Here is a 17,675-nt window from a genome sequence, read left to right on the forward strand (position 1 = left end):
CACCCGGTTTAGATGATAATGGTGAATCATAAATGTTATCATGTGTGCTTTTATGCAAATGACTTTATGATTACCCGAAACCACCACCAGAGGACCTGAACCAGTGATATATTCTGCTATGGACAAGGTAATCGTGATTAAAAATTGTAACCATTGTTTTAGTTTTAAAGGACACCGGATCCTCGAATAAAAGGTCGGCGTTTCGATCAATTTTAACTTTGTGTGAAGATTTTTTTATAATTTACCAGTTGTTCTAATGAAGTTTATTCAAGCCAATTTTACTTCTGTGGTGGAGTGAAAAAGGATGTAAGATAGACTCGAAAATTTTATATTTTTGTAAATAGTCATATTTCAATTCTATAACGTAAGTACTTTCAAATCCAAAAATATTGATTGAGACCAAATTTTTATAATCATATTATTATTTTATTTCTTTTCATTTTATATAAATACAAAATTTATATGAAATTACACAAAAAATAAATGAAATACATTCGGTATGTCTGCTTATATTAGTGTATCGAGAACATTAAAAATATTCGAGTTGCCATTTCACAACTTGGGGATGTTTTGTGATTTACTCTTTTATAGCTGTTATATTCGAAGCTTTTGGCATTTTATTGAAAACTTAAAAACAATACCACCAATAATATATACAAACATTTTACCAACATTAGCTATTTTAAATAGTTTTTTGCATATCGGAAAATATATGAAAAATTTTTTCTCTTTATGAAAACATATTACTTGGAGTATTTTGTTGGAATAAAAAATTTTAGTGAATTCTCTCGATGCAACGTTTAGTGTCTAGAAACGAAAAAATTTTTATAAATTGGGCAACTTTTTGGCTACTCTAGCACCAAGTCGTAGTTTTTGACTATCTGGCAACATTGATTCAAATTAATTGTGCGCGCGTTGTCGAAGAAACGTTTGGTCGCTGTCAACGGACGTTATTGCTTTGTGTAGTAAGTCTCAAATTATATTTTTCTTTCTATAATTATTTATTCTTATAATGAAAGCCAAACATTTATTATTTAAATACTTTATATAAATAAATTTATAAAAAATAATCTCCATTAGTGTTGCCATCTTTTCAAAATTTGCTTGCCCGGACAGTACCCGATTCTCCCCAAATTTTTTTTAACTGTTTCTACCCTGTCGGCTCTAGTGATGGGATGAGTTTTAAAGGTACTTATCTCACCAGGTACTTCAGTAAGAAACCTACGTGACATTTCCTCACTTACTTTTAACAGCGTGGGAATCCAACCCAGCAATACTGATCCCAAAACTTGCGGTTTAGATTGGAAAGCTGTACAAAGAACACAAGATGATAATGAACGCAGAAATTACTAAATACCACTACACATGCAAATTCATTATGTAACTTGTTTATTTGTTTATTAGGTTAATCTTACCCGTGGTATCGAAGATGGCGACGGGGAAATTTTTTTTCCCTACGTTCGAGATGGCCGCGTTTCCGGTCGCCGTCTTGTCTGCACACTAGGGGTGCATATACGGTCGTTTTGTATGGATCGATCTGCAGGGCTTAAAGTGACCCTCTTTTTTGCTTTTTTTCATAGCTCCTCTCTTTTTTAGCTTTTTCACTTCCCATGTGAAATTTTTTTTTCGTACATGCGCTCAGGAGTGAAATAGCAACCAGCACTTCCCCGTATGCCTTATGGACTGTGCGCGACATGTTAAGGCACTGTCGTATACACATGTAGTGTACTACATTTATATAGACTAACAAAATGAGGAGCTTCCCAAAGCTTAATACTCTGCACATGCTGTAGGAATTTGCACGTGGGTTCTCCTTGCTTGTATCCTTGTGAAATACTGATCTCCGCAGCGCTTAGATATAATCACGCTGCATTAAGTCAAGTACACTTCTAGTTCGGCGTTAAGAGTGATTTTTATACAGCATTGTTTTTAGCATTTGTATTTATTTAAGCGCAGTGGACAAAAGAAAGAAATAGATTTTATTTAATACTAACAGTAGAAACTCATGTTTTAGCAACGGAAAATCATATAGAACCCAATACTTTCTGAAGTAAGTTGCTAAGCAAACTTCTTCCCAACTGCCTGCTATTCTTTAGCTTAAACGATAACATTTACTCGTTTTTGACTACCGTAGAAAAATTGAAAAAATTAATTGTTGAGAGATAATAAATTTGATTTCTACTGTTATTATTAAATAAAACATTGTAGGACACTCGTTTCAAAGCTTGTATCTTTCTAGCACTCTGTAAAATTAAAGATTGAGCGAATCTCGTGCCAGGAAATAAAAGATTTTAAACTAATATCCTAAATATTAATAACTTCTGTAGAGACAATCTTTAGACAAAGACAAAAGTTTGGTTTTAAGTGGGTGCTTATATATTTGGCATGCACCATGGTTTTCTGCATTCTAACGGTGTCCTTCATTTTCCATTTTGACAAACTAATAAAACTCTTCATGCACGTGAGCATTCGAACAGCTGCGGTCAATCCGGCACCAAATTAAAAAATTAATTTGTAAATATTTAGCGTCGAAAAACTGCTATTTTCACTTTAATCTAGCTTTTCAATATGCTTCTAGTCGAACTCAGTCAAAAAATTAATTTAATTATAATTTATTGAAGATTTTAATATTTTAATATTAGAAAGTAATTAGCATAAATTACATGGTGTCATGTCTCATCTTTGCTCTTGTTCAAGTTTATTGTCCTATACACGCGCCGATGTTTGTTTTTTACTTCTGCTGGAGTTTTATTTCAACCTTGACCATTTGGTTATGCAAAGTGGGGAGACGGGCATCACGTGATCGCGTACCCGACTTTTTACAAGTTTCCTTACTTGAAAGAAACTTATATTTTTTCTTGATTTTAATTATTATTAATTAACTTTTTTGATAGATTCTTATATCTTTGCATTATCTAAAGTTGCAGATATAAATGCATAAAACTTTATTTAAAAAATTTTTCTTATGTTTTAAAATTCAAAAATAAATTAAATATCGGAAATGCTAAACTATAAGTACAGTGTGTTTTACATTATCATTGCGAACAGATACAGCCAATTATTTTATAAATGTATTTATTATTTCAATTTTTATAAATTATTTAATTTGATGCAACGTAATCAATTAATTACTGTGGCGCGTTAACATGGGCGTAGCCAGGAAAGGGCATGGGTGGGCCCCCCCCAGTTAACCTGGTGCCCCTCCCCAGAAAATTACAGCCTGGCCCCCACGCGGGGCCGGGCAGTAGAAGAAAAACAAATTTTCTTTTCTATTTAATACATTGTGACATTTAACATTTATACAATGAGCAGAGTGTTCGTAATACCCCGAGATTATTTACAATTGAATGATATGCACCAGATATTTACAAGAGTGGTTATTATGATAGTGATGCAGTAATACAATGATCATAGTGAAAATACAAAGGCATGCAATTGATTACAAAGTGTAACATTATATACAGCAAACACATAGTTTTTAGTTACAAAAGATTTATCATTTAAATAGTTACATAGATAACAAGAAAAATACAAAGAACATAGTTATTTCCATTGATCATTAAAGACATACATGCTATTAATTTTTTTAAAGATAACATCAATAGTACCGTAATAAAGGATGTCAAAATCTTTCTCAGTAAACAGCTTTTTGTCAGATGTGATTTTAAGGTTAGCCTCATGCGTATTTTATTAACAACATTGCATTCCATTTTTTCTTATCAAATAGGAGGGCATATCTTGCCTTCCAGATAAGTTGATAAGTTGTTTTGTTAATGCAATCATCCAATTGAAACAGTACTTATTCTTGTTCTTTACAGGAAAATTATTGAGGTATTAATATTTTATACAGAACCAAGAGATATTTGTTTTGAAAATTTTATTTAACCAAATCCAAATTTGTTTAGCTGTTGTACACTTGAAGAAAGTGTGGAAGATACTTTCGTTGTGTTGCAATGAGGACAATTTGCATTAGGCAAGTGGCAATAAGTGTGAAGATCTCTGGTCATTACGATGTTATTAATGATTTGCCGAGTGGTATCTTTCCACTCCGCTGGGATTTTACTAACATTAGACCAAGTGTCAGACCAGTTGACAGAAGTGCCACTGATATTGACCCTATCTTCTAACTGATGCTCTTTTAAGGCCTCATCGATGTGAGATATTGCCCGTGAACAAGCTATTGGCAAATCAAAACGCAGCTTTTTAAATCGTGGATCAAGTATACTAGAAATAGCTAGCAAGTGGTGGCTTTCAGCATCCTTAAAATAGTGTGCCAGGGAATTCATCATGGCAACCTGAAAATTTTTCCCTACTGTTTCCAAAGGAGTTCTGGCAGCCGTGGTTTTAGTCATGCAACTTATCATTGGCAGTACAGAACTGACTAATATATTTTTCACTTGAAGTCTGTTTCGTTAGCTGATCAAATGTTTTCATAAGTCGACAGTCTGGCAGTTTACAAGATAGTGCCACAAACAAACAACATAGCATGACGACAATGTTTAACGCTGCTTTCCTTTGTCCCTTCCCCAGCCAATGCACAGTTTTCACTGATATATCACACCAAAACACTTCAATATATCGGTGACATATCAACACTGAATATCACAATATATTGGAAATCACCAGGCATGATATTCCAATTCCATTGCTAGTGGGTACAAAAAGCCTCTTTAAGCAAGCCCATTATGGGTGATGAGGGACAGGACATTTTTTAAAATTAGGATATTATACTCGGAAATAAAAAAATTAGATCTTTTTCATTGTGAGTAGAAAATAAATATTTTTTGATTAGAAGATAAACATGTACTGCACATGATATATTATTAAAGTAATACGATAATCACATGTGGCATAGTCAAAAATAATTAATAACAGTTTAATGTCGATATTAACTGTAAAAATAATAGATAAAAGTAAGAATAATAAATAACAACACATGCCAATGTTAATATTAATTTAAGTTACAAAAGATACAATGTATATTACAAATTTAGAAATTTGAAAAGTAACATGAGTAATGATTACATATAATAAACTACATAAAAATAATTTAAGAAAAATTACAAAAAAATAAGTATTACATTAGACCAAGAACACACGTGTAAAATTGTGTGGCATAAAACTATCAGAAATCAGCTTTCGGTTCAGTTTTGGTTTTATGCTAAAACACTCTTAAGTAAAAATTCTGGCCGAATAGGAAACGGAAATGTAACATCATATATAGTTTAGTAAAATGGCACCGTTGGTATCTGATGTTGTTATTTGTTGGTGGTTGTATTCAATTCAATGATAGACTATTTTATTAAAAAATGCAAAAAGAGATGCTAGTGGGTCAGAAAGCTATTTTGAGGGCATGATTTACATGGATTTAATAATTCCTTGATTCTGGAACTACAATTTAACAATGGAGAATACCACTGCCACTAACAGTGCTACATTTTATTAATTTTTTTTCTCATATATCTTTTGTACTTTTCATTTTTTCTCCACTGCCTCTGCTATAATTTAGAAAATTTAAATTAATACACTTGCATTCCGAATTCAAATAAAGAATGTGTGATCTGTGTGTGACTAGGCCTATATATCAATTCTACTAGACCTGCCTATTGTTTGAAATTTTGCATCTATAGCCATCCATAAATGATGTTTAAATACAGTCTGATGAGACTGTGGTCGAATGGATTCAATAAACTTTTCTATTTTATTTATTTTTCGTTTTTTCGAGACCGTCGCAATTATAGGGTTAACCCTCGTTGCCGCCATTGTTAGAATAAAAACCATGTGTCTACTTTGATGCCACAGAAAAGACTTCTCTTTATTGGAGGAATTTCGGTGTAAAAAGTAGACATGCTCTACTCTTTGTTTCAGTTCCGTTTCAGCCAAAATTTCAGAAAAATTTTTACGTTTATGCTAGATTTTACGCCAAATTTTATACATGTGTGTTCCTGGCCGTACATTATTTTTTATTTACCGCCTTAAAAGCGTATTTTTGATTGCTCCTAGCTGCTTCTAGAAGTTTTTTATATATTATTATTCCTTTGTAAAAATTTTTACATTTGATTTTTGTTACTGCAAATTATATCAGCTTTAACATTCCCCGGTGTTAATCTGTTTCTTTTATCCCACCGTAAGTTGTTCGTTGAAGAGAAACATCTTTCAACATACGCATTAGAAATTGGAATGCTAAATATAAATTCAATTATCTTCTGAACGTTTGGAAAATTTCCTTTTTTTTTAATATAAATGCCTATAACTGTGAATTATTTTTTTTCTGCTTTCAACTCGTCCTCCAAATTTTTTACTCTTTCCTTTATTGTGCATAGTTTATTAAAAAAATTGTCACCTACTTTGAAGTCAATTTTGTTTATATATAGTAAATTATACTGGAATTAGACTAAATTATAAAAAAGTAACACCTTTCTAACACTCCAGCAAATTATTTAATACTGTTAAAACGTTTTCGGCTGTCTTTAATGGCCTTTTGTCAGTTAAACGTATAATAAATTAAAAAATAGAACCTAAGGAAATTAATAAGTGTGCTTGTGTAAAAATACAATGATCAGTGCTTGAGGAGTATCAAAATATCAAATAATGACAGTGATAAAGATATGTATGTATATAAATAACATATGGCTCCGCATCAAACATTTTTGGAAATCATAGTTTATCATCATAAAGTGATTTCCGTGCTGTAGACCAAGACTCGGGTTCCCTGTGATTAATACACCTTGTTTTTACTTGTGCTTTATATATATCAAGCTTTTCAAGGTGTTCGATAATGTATCTGCTAGTCATTGGTCTAATAATGGAAGCTTGGTCCCAGTTTGTTTCTATATTTATCAAGTTCACCGCAGTCTTGTATAGTTGGAACATTATTTTTTAAATTAAATTTTTAAACTAAAAATAAAAAATGCATTTTCAAAATCATAGCAGTCATTTAAATATTTCAATGATCGTGAGTACACCTTATTGGCTTCTTGTTTGAATATTTTCTTCTTATTCTCTGGAAAATCCAAAAGAGTCTGATTAACTATAAAACTGTAAAAGCACTGTTCTTTTCTCTGCACTGTATTGTTTCTAAGATCTGTAAAAACAGTATGTAATTCGGTTTTTTCTTTTTCAAAAATTAATGTGTTTTTGGAAAATATGTAAAAAGGAATGTACGAAATATAACATCAGTTCTGGTAAGGATTTTTCGTCATTAATACTACTTTCATGATCTTGTACAAATGTCCAGATTGTAGGATTACATTCTTCTTCTTTCTGATTTATAACATAAAGAGTAATAGCAGACCAATTTTTCAGTAACCTATCAATTGCTTTATATAAGCTTACCCTCTAGTAGAAATTTACTTCAAGGTTTCATAGTATGACTGTTCCAGGAAATCGAAACAATTTCTTAATTCTTTGATGTTGCAGGTACAGTACAGTACTCTATTGAAATTCGCTATAGACTTTTAATACTAAACTTTCCACATCATTGTTTTTAATATAGCGGTATTATGGAGAATACGATAGTTACAATTAGGTTTTATTAAATTATTGTTAATTGTTTTTAATTTCATGAAAACCAAAGATTTACATCCAAAATTGACCGGTGCATTATCAGCTCCAAATGAGGTGATATTTTCAATTGGTAATCCTGTGTTTTCAATTGTTGATTTTATAACATTAAAAATTTCTTCAGAAGTTTTACCCCATCTTTGTTTAAAATCTATCAAAGTATGCACAATAGGTTGCTCGTCGCCAATCAAATTAAAATAACAAATGGCAATTGGAAATAACTTTTTATTACCTTTATTAGAAGCATCTGTGGCAACATTAAATGCTTTGCAACAGATATAATTAATTCAAGAGCATATGGAGCTAATACGTTTTCCACAATAGATTCAGTTTTTGTATGCCCAAGTCTTATATTTTTACAAACCATAGTCAGGAAATATGTAATTGCTAACATTACTTTCACATTCTATGGGTAAATAACTGTGTTGGGCAAAGGGCTAACAATCCCTCCCCATAGAAAATTCTTTCTTATTAAAATCAGATTACAGTGTAAAGAGGCCTCTGTGCCTTGCGTTAAAAGGCTACTCTACTTTTGTAGAATTATTGAGAATTGTTTGTTTTGTTAAATTATGGCAATGCAACACTTGAGCAATCTGTGAAGGAGGTGCTTTCTAGGAGGTCTTTTTAATGGTAACTGGTGCCTATTTAGGCGTTAGACGTGGAGAAAACATGGAAAACTTTGTGGCCAATCCATCCTGACGAGGTGCAAACCCATGACTCAGTGTTCAGAGAACGGAACTACTTGGCCATTGGTGGGCCGATTTATTGAGAAAAGAAAGATAGAATTACATTTCTTAGCAATAAGTTATCAATTAACTATTATTTATATATATATATATATATAAAATAGAATTAAACAATAGAAGTTATATAAATATATATTATACATATACACCTAACTGTATATGTATGTCTACTTATGTAATTTCTACTTTATAGCTGAAATGATATATGAACCCAGAATGGAACAGACCTCGTCAGGAAAGAATTTTAATGTTTGGAAGTTGCCCTTAGGTGAGTGATAATTAACGTTAGGAGCAGGGCCGGATGTAGACTTGATAAGGCTCTAAGCTATTTGAGATATGGGGGCCCTTTATAACTCCAGATATTATATGTCAGTGCCAAATATGATTTTCGGATACCTAGAGGGTTAAACTGAAATACAATTAAGAAGTGTATAGATAGTGAAATAATAAATCTTTAACTTAAAATCATTTTTATTCATAACAAACTTAAATGCAAACTCTAGTAATAAGAAACAAAAGTTCTTTTAAAAGGCACAATTTACAAAGGCTTATTATCTAATCTCTTGAAACATGTTATGTGGATTAAGGAATTATATTAAACTAAAATATTTTCTTTTTTGCCTTTTGCTAGAGCAAAGTCACCGATGACATCATCAAATGATAAAGTGCTTAGTTTGTCACTTTCTATGCACATGAGACTGAGAGAACATACTTTATCTTGAGTCATTGTTGTTCTAAATTCATTTTTTATCCTCTTCAGCCGAGAAAAAGATCTTTTTCCAGAGCAATTTGCAACCATCATACTAAGAAACAATCTCTAAATTGCTTGTACTGTACATTAGGGAATGCTGATTGGCCAAGATCGTTAAATATTATTCTATACAGATCTTAATGTGTCAGACTATCATGTTCTGCTGAACCATAGGCTTGACTATGTCTAATATACTGATGAAAATGCTCGACTTCTCCTACAAGATTCATGTCCACATCTTCAGGATATGTTTGCCATAAAGCACTAATTCCTTCACGAATCTCTTCTTCTGTAGCTTATAATTTTGTTAAGAATGAAAACTTTTTTGCAGCATCATTGTATACTGAGGCCCTCTGTGCCAGACTTGACTCTAATGCATCCATCACAGGTATAAATGTTTTGATTCTGAACTTGTCTCTTGACTCAAGGTTCTCTAAAGTATCATCTTCATTATCATTGATATGCCTTCTTCTATATCTGCTTTTCTGGTAATCAACGTCAGGCAATTTTTCCTTTGCTTTTTCTTCAAAATGATCGAACGTATCCCTGGAACCTTTAACAAAATCCGAAAGTGAAGCATACAATTTCCTACATACATCCAGACTAATTTGGGGGTCTTGCAGTGATTGACTAGTCTTGTAAAATTCATCCAGCAAGTAACTCCACAAATATAACTTTACCATAAATTCAAACTCCTCCATTTTATTCAAAATGTTTATGGCTTGATTTCTTGTTTTGCCTTTCTCTGTACTATCAATATGCAGCTGATGCAATGCAGAAATTATTCCATCATAACTATCAAGTATTGCACTTGTGGCCATTGAATGTGCTTACCGTCTAGTCTATGACAAAGACTTTGGAACTTTTGAATCATCTTTTGAAGAATGACAACAGTACTGCCCATCTATGTGTAGATGAAGAAAAGAAATTATATATTTTCTTGAACAATTCCAAAAAAGTTTACTGCATCTAAACAGTCAACTTCTGCTGTACCAAGATTCAGGGAATACCAGCACATGGAATATACCTAGCATACTTGTTAATCTTCAGTATTATTTCTTGCATACCCTTGTATTTGCCAGACATATTGGCAGCATTATCATACGACTGGCCTCGACACTTACTAAAATCTATTTTGCACTCATTTGTAAGGTAGTTGTGCACCATCTTAGCCATACTTTCCCCTGTGTGGCTACCCATCTGTAGGAAAGTTAGAAAACATTCAATAGAGAGCCCATCATCTGGTGAAACACCTCACAATAACAGTGAGCTAATCAATATGGGACTGGTCTGGAGTGGAATCTACAGATAAACTGAAGTACTCTGCAGTTCTTAAATCATCCAAGATTGAGTCTCTTACTTTATGTGCCATAATTTGGATAAATTCATCACACATTGTTTTAGAAAGATAAGAAGTGACACCTGATCCTTTATTCCCAAATTTTTTTATATGGCTTGCTAGAAAAGAATCAAATTTGCTGTAAGTTCAAGTGATCCAAGGAAATTGCTATTGTGAGGAGAACCAAATGTTTCCTTATCTCCTCTGAAAGGTAAACCACGCTCTGCCATAGTAATTATGACTGCCACAACTCATTCAAGAACATTCTTCCAGTGCTGCCGTTTATTATTTATCTGTTCTGCTAGTTGGCAGTCAATTGTTGAGCCACGTTTTCTTGTAAGATATGTTAACGAAGCTGTTCTATGGTCTACACAGTTTTCATGAGTTCAAACTAAATAGGTGTTGCACCAATCACAAAATCCATCGGATGATAATGGTGTAGAAGAATTTGAAAAAATTTTACGCACGAAACAGTATACACGACCAGTTGCTGGCGAATATACTAACCATTCCCTCAATATTTTTTCACCATTAGCGCATTTGGGATAGAACAAGCTTTTTGAGCAATATCTGTCTTGGTTTGCAAAAAGCTTCTATGATTTTTCAAATGAGCCATTTGAGTGCTGAAATTCTGACGGACCTTTTTCTACCCAGTATAAAATCTCGTCTTTACTTAAATCACCCCACAGCCCAACATCATTCTGTTTGTTTTTTGATGCTGAATCTTCCGTGCCTGTACTACTCTCTGGTTTATAAATCTTAATATTTGTCACATCATTTGTTGAAGTAGATTCTATACAACTATATGTACCAGGTCCTGTATCAGGAATAGGATTAATATCTCGTGACTGACTCAATGTGGTAGAGGCTTTTGGTTTATCAGGCCCCTTATCTATCATTAAGAAACTTTCTAATTTTGTTAACTTGTTAAGCTCTTCTTTAGCTCTCTGCTTCTTTTTCCTCTTTTGAGCTCCACTTTTATAACTTCTGGTTGACATCTTGCAAACTGTGGGCAGAATATTTAATATAACATACATTTATTATATAAACATACATTTAAAAGTAATATAATGCATGACATTTTTTTTAATTGAAAATTTCCTGTGCTATTACTACTACTTACCAACAAGCAAAATTTTTATAATAAATAATACATGCAAAGAGAAAATTAACATTATCTTCTGAAGTTTTAATATTAGTTTAATTATTTACAGACAAATTCCCCCAAGTAGGGATCACCATCCATTAGTTTGTGTTCCAGACGATACATTTCGGTGACCGACCTTTCTTTTTAGGCTACGAGCCATTGAAAAAAGCTAAAAAGGCCTTTATGCTTTTTTGTGCTTTAAAAAAAAAAAAAAAAATCTGCATTTTCCAGCGCTTTCCTCTCTGTAGATAAAAGGACGAAGCACCCTGAAAAGGCAAGACGGAGAAACAAGGACAGTCGTATATCACCAGTTCCGATTTTAGAAAATATTTTATTTTTAATTGGAAACTTTTTTTGTGTTTAAAAATAAAAGAGGACTTTTAAGCTTTTTTCGACGACTCGTAGCCTAAAAAGAAAGGTCGGTCGCCGAAATGTGTCGTCTGGAACAGAAACTAATGGATGGTGATCCCTACTTGGGCGAATTTGTCTGTAAATGGACAGCAGTGCCTGCAGAGTATAAAAATGGGAAAGCACAAACTACGAATATTTGTATTTTCACACAGTGCTACTTAAATGAAAAATACCAACAAATGCCATTAACATCCCAAATCGTGTTAAGCTTAGTTCACACTGAGCGCAATTTGCTGGTGAAAGCGAAAAACAGAGCGCGTAAGATGTCAGACATGATGTTGTTTCCGGCAAATTTTACCATTTCGCGAAATGCTTTGAAGTTCGGAACCGTCAAGCTTTTTCTTTCTCAATAAATAAATAAACGTGGTTAACGACGGAATGTCGGAAGCGGCCATTTTGTTTTTTGAGATGACGTTTTCTCTTGCTTGCAAATGATTGGCTGCTTACAATTTGCAATTGCTTTTCACTTTTGGTTGTATGGGTCAATTTTGCTAAGCGAATAAAACTCGTTTTTTGCCTTTCTCGTTTGCTTTTGCTATTTGCTCAGTGTGAACTAAGCTTTATTGTTACTCATTGTTAGGCAAAGGCTATTGTCTAACAATAGATAATTATTATACTTCCCCACAGCAGGTTATCTGATATCGTGTCAGATTTTTATGGATTACTACATACCAAAAAGAGGTTTCAGGTATAATTCATAAAAAATTTAAAAAGGCAGAGAGAGTGGCAATGCAGAGAGGTAAAGTAATGATTTTAAAATGGCAGTATAAAAGACCTGTTACTTTACTCTCTACAATCCACAATCCTGTAAAAGTAAAAAAAGAATTGCATAATGGTAGTGTAGAAATGAAACCACAGGTTATTGACTACAACAATACAATTGGAGGTGTTGACCATTTAGATAAACATATCCATGATTATTCGGTGGGAAGAAATATTATAAAAAATATTTTTGACTTATTCTGAAACAGTGTTGTCTTTTGATTATTCTTTACTTCACAACTGGGTGCATAGGTAGACACTGGGCATCTTTAACATTACGCTTTATTCGGGAATCTCTTACACCACAGATACGTGTTTCGAGGATACGCCCTCTTCCGTCGGCTTTTTCTTTAAGACATTTAGTAAAGAGGTGTTAACTAATATATGTATTTAAAAAACTGATGTGTATTAGTTACCACTTCTTTACTAAATGAAAAGAAAAAGCTGACAGAAGAGGAACATATCAAACACTTTTTTTATTTAGGAATATCATACACATAGGTGGTTTTCTTTTCATTTAGTAAAGAAGTGGTAACTAATACACATCAGTTTTTTAAATACATATATTAGTTAACACCTCTTTACTAAATGTCTTAAAGAAAAAGCCGACGGAAGAGGGCGTATCCTCGAAACACGTATCTGTGGTGTAAGAGATTCCCGAATAAAGCGTAATGTTAAAGATGCCCAGTGTCTACCTATGCACTTAGCTGTGAAGTAAAGAATAAAAAATATTTTTTCATTTTGTAGATATTTGTTTGTGCAATGCATTTGTTGTATAAGAAAAATGGTGACAAAAGGAAAAATTTATGTTTTAGAATGAAACTTGTTGAACAACTAATAGAGGAGTACCGCACCAAAACTAGGGAAGGAAACAAGGTGTGCCGAGAACACCAGGTGCGCTTAGACTTACGGAAAGACATTTTCTGGACTTTGTTCTGCCAACAGATAAAAAAGCAGTTCCCACTAGATGCTGTGCTGTATGTTGCAAAAAACATGACAAGACAGGGAAAAAGCATAGGAAAGAAGCACATTTTGAAACACGGTACCGCACATTGGGTTATGTGCAGTACCGTGTTTCAAAATATACCATACTACAGTGAATTCTTAACTTCAGTTTTATTTTATTTTGTATATTATGTAATTATGATAAAGTTACAACTGCTGTATGACATTGGGCTAAATATTGGATATAATAATCATAAAATACTGATAAATTTGACCAAAGAAGGAGACTTAGGCATCATCTCGTATTACATTTAATAAATACAAGATGGTGCCTAATGCCTCCTCTGGTCAAATTTATCAGTAATTTATAACTATTATAGCCGCTATTTATCGGCAGTTTTTGTAGCTTGATTAAAGTGTATCAGGTTTCGTAAGGTTGTCTATATTTGTAATTATATGTGCAATTTTATGTCATTACATTTTATTTCTATTTATTATAACTTGTAATTATGTCAAATTTATTTTTATAACAAAAAATTAAACAGGAAAATGAATTTACTAAATTATTTACTGAAGTGAAAATATCAAAACTTTAAGTAAAATAAAGTTGAGAACTCATGCCACGCTTTAACTGGGTTCCGGTAGAAAAACTTCACTGATTTTGGCGTTAAACTATTTCTTTTTTATTATCACTAGCACTTTCGACGAGTTTATAATCGTCGTCTTCAGGTGAAAAGAATTATTTTAAAAACGAACGTGCAGAATGTTCGAAGGAAAACAGAATTTTTGAATTCAAAAACAGGCATTCGGTAATTCCGTTACGAACGTGCAAAAAGATGTTGGCATGTTCGAATTCTTAAATTTACGACGCGGGCGGCGCATGCGTGGAATTGACACCGCAATGGCAAAACGATGTTAGGCACGTTTCGTTGTTTAAGCGCCAATATAATGCTACCCACACTCCGGGTAGATCTAGAGTGGGGACATTGCATGCTTCCGTAGTAGCTGTGAGTAGCTCTTCCCAGATGAGTACAAGCCCTCGATTGTTGCAACATTTTATTATTTCCGTTCTGGACCACGGGGTTGTAGCCTTGCTCGAGAACTTTTTTAGCGAGCTCTAGTGTATTTTCCCTTGGCTACATCATCCTGATGCTCTGCTAGACGGGAGGCGAGCATTCTTGTTGTTGCTCCTATATCTCTTGTGCTAGCTCCCATTTCCGGATTTTCTAGGTGTATTGCGTAGACTCCCGATTTTTCTAAAGTGGTTAGCTTGTCACGATCATTACAGATGCACCTACGTAGGTTTGGTAGAGGGGTTATAGGTAGATTGTAGTTGTACTGCCGAAAGATACGACTGATGCGTATAGAGGGTGGTCCGAGATAAGGCAACGGAATCTGGATCATGGATGTTTTTTTCTTTTTTGTGCAGCGTGGTACGTGGGAATAGGGACTCCTTTACCCTGCAGAGTACATGCTCATATTTACCACACGTGAATCCTGCACGAGATACCGCCACTCTGACGATATCTAATTCACTTTTTATTGCTATCTACGTCGACGGAAGCAATAGCGCCCTTCTAACAAGTGCAGCAATGGCGGCATTGATATATCTCGGCGGTTGGAAAGCATCTGCTGGGATAATAGATGGCAACTCGTTAGATTTGTGATGAACTGCAAACTGCGGCCCCTCAACTGACTTTTTTATGCACAAATCCAAGAATGTTATTGACTCATCCTGCTCTTTCTCCCAAGCGAAACTGATCGTGGGGTAAAGAGCAGGTTGAGTCAATAACATTCTTGGATTTGTGCATAAAAAAGTCAGTTGAGGGGCCGCAGTTTGCAGTTCATCACAAATCTAACGAGTTGCCATCTATTATCCCAGCAGATGCTTTCCAACCGCCGAGATATATCAATGCCGCCATTGCTGCACTTGTTAGAAGGGCGCTATTGCTTCCGTCGACGTAGATAGCAATAAAAAGTGAATTAGATATCGTCAGAGTGGCGGTATCTCGTGCAGGATTCACGTGTGGTAAATATGAGCATGTACTCTGCAGGGTAAAGGAGTCCCTATTCCCACGTACCACGCTGCACAAAAAAGAAAAAAACATCCATGATCCAGATTCCGTTGCCTTATCTCGGACCACCCTCTATACGCATCAGTCGTATCTTTCGGCAGTACAACTACAATCTACCTATAACCCCTCTACCAAACCTACGTAGGTGCATCTGTAATGATCGTGACAAGCTAACCACTTTAGAAAAATCGGGAGTCTACGCAATACACCTAGAAAATCCGGAAATGGGAGCTAGCACAAGAGATATAGGAGCAACAACAAGAATGCTCGCCTCCCGTCTAGCAGAGCATCAGGATGATGTAGCCAAGGGAAAATACACTAGAGCTCGCTAAAAAAGTTCTCGAGCAAGGCTACAACCCCGTGGTCCAGAACGGAAATAATAAAATGTTGCAACAATCGAGGGCTTGTACTCATCTGGGAAGAGCTACTCACAGCTACTACGGAAGCATGCAATGTCCCCACTCTAGATCTACCCGGAGTGTGGGTAGCATTATATTGGCGCTTAAACAACGAAACGTGCCTAACATCGTTTTGCCATTGCGGTGTCAATTCCACGCATGCGCCGCCCGCGTCGTAAATTTAAGAATTCGAACATGCCAACATCTTTTTGCACGTTCGTAACGGAATTACCGAATGCCTGTTTTTGAATTCAAAAATTCTGTTTTCCTTCGAACATTCTGCACGTTCGTTTTTAAAATAATTCTTTTCACCTGAAGACGACGATTATAAACTCGTCGAAAGTGCTAGTGATAATAAAAAAGAAATAGTTTAACGCCAAAATCAGTGAAGTTTTTCTACCGGAACCCAATCAAAACTTTAATCCTTTTGATTCATGAATTTGTTTTCTATTCCAGTCGGATTTTGTTTTTTCTATAATTTTATCACTAAATAGGTAAATTAAGGAATTCTGCAAATATTAGAATGAATCATTATTCTGTTTTGAATTTATAATATAATGCAAATTTGTATCATTGTTACCTATTGTTCCAAAAATATTACATTTATACATGGAGAAAAATAGATGAAAATATACAAGAGCACTTATGATTTTTTCGACTTTCTTGAATTTGGGATAAAATTGATAAGGATTGATAGGCTAAGTGGGAGGCACACGAACAGCACTGAATTTATCAGTTTTATGCAATTTTGTTTTGGCTCATTTTGCATTAGGTACTGGAGGGAAATGCTCATCTTCCTGGTCAAGTTTACATTCTTCCATTATCTCAGAATTTATATCTACTTCAGCTCCAGTTGAGACCAATGCAATAATGTCAGTAGCAATATCATCAGATAATCTCTCAATATCAGAATGAATTCTAAAGTCTTTAACACAATTGAATATTGTACAGCTTGTCAATGCTAATCGTTTCTGCTGTTGGCAAGTGGTAATGAATCTTAATCTAAAAAGAAACAGGTTATAACTTAAGTGACTCAACATATACTTAGTTTATTTCTCAAAAAGCAACCGGTGAGTCACAATGATGCAAAATTGCTTCAATTTGTAAGGACAACTTTTTTCTAAATATATTTTTGTAATGAATCAAAAATATATTTATTTATATTTTACAGGTATTTAGGAATAATAATCAATTCTTTTTATAAGTTAAAAATATATTTATAACTGTAAATTTTTAAAACTCACCATATTATATGCTGACACAACAAAAACCACCAACTTTCATCTGATCACATGGTACTTTGCAATGAAGTATGGTGGTGTCATTATAAAGGAACATTCTGATTGGTCTACAAATTTGCTTCAACGTGACTGGTAGGCTAAGAAATTACTTGTTTCTGTTTTAAAGCCAGTATTAGTTATGAAGCAGATCTGCTTTAAGGTGATTGAAAGAGTTAAATGTGTACAAAATGTTTCGTAATGACACCTTTAAAAAAAAAACAAGTTTTACAGAAAAGCTGACATTTCCCATAATGATAA

At 33.8% G+C, this 17,675-nt stretch overlaps 1 long non-coding RNA gene across 1 annotated transcript; it reads left to right on the plus strand.

Moving 5' to 3' along the window:
• Window positions 1–914: 914 nt before the first annotated feature.
• LOC136969834 (uncharacterized) lies at window positions 915–13,734 on the plus strand. Its single transcript, XR_010879876.1, has 3 exons — window positions 915–965; window positions 8,503–8,577; window positions 13,535–13,734. It is a non-coding gene; the product is annotated as an uncharacterized lncRNA (long non-coding RNA).
• The last annotated feature ends 3,941 nt before the right edge of the window (window positions 13,735–17,675 follow it).

The sequence above is a fragment of the Centruroides vittatus genome, unplaced genomic scaffold, assembly GCF_030686945.1.
Source record: "Centruroides vittatus isolate TY-2023 unplaced genomic scaffold, ASM3068694v2 contig_181, whole genome shotgun sequence".
Classification (NCBI taxonomy): Eukaryota; Metazoa; Arthropoda; class Arachnida; order Scorpiones; family Buthidae; genus Centruroides; species Centruroides vittatus.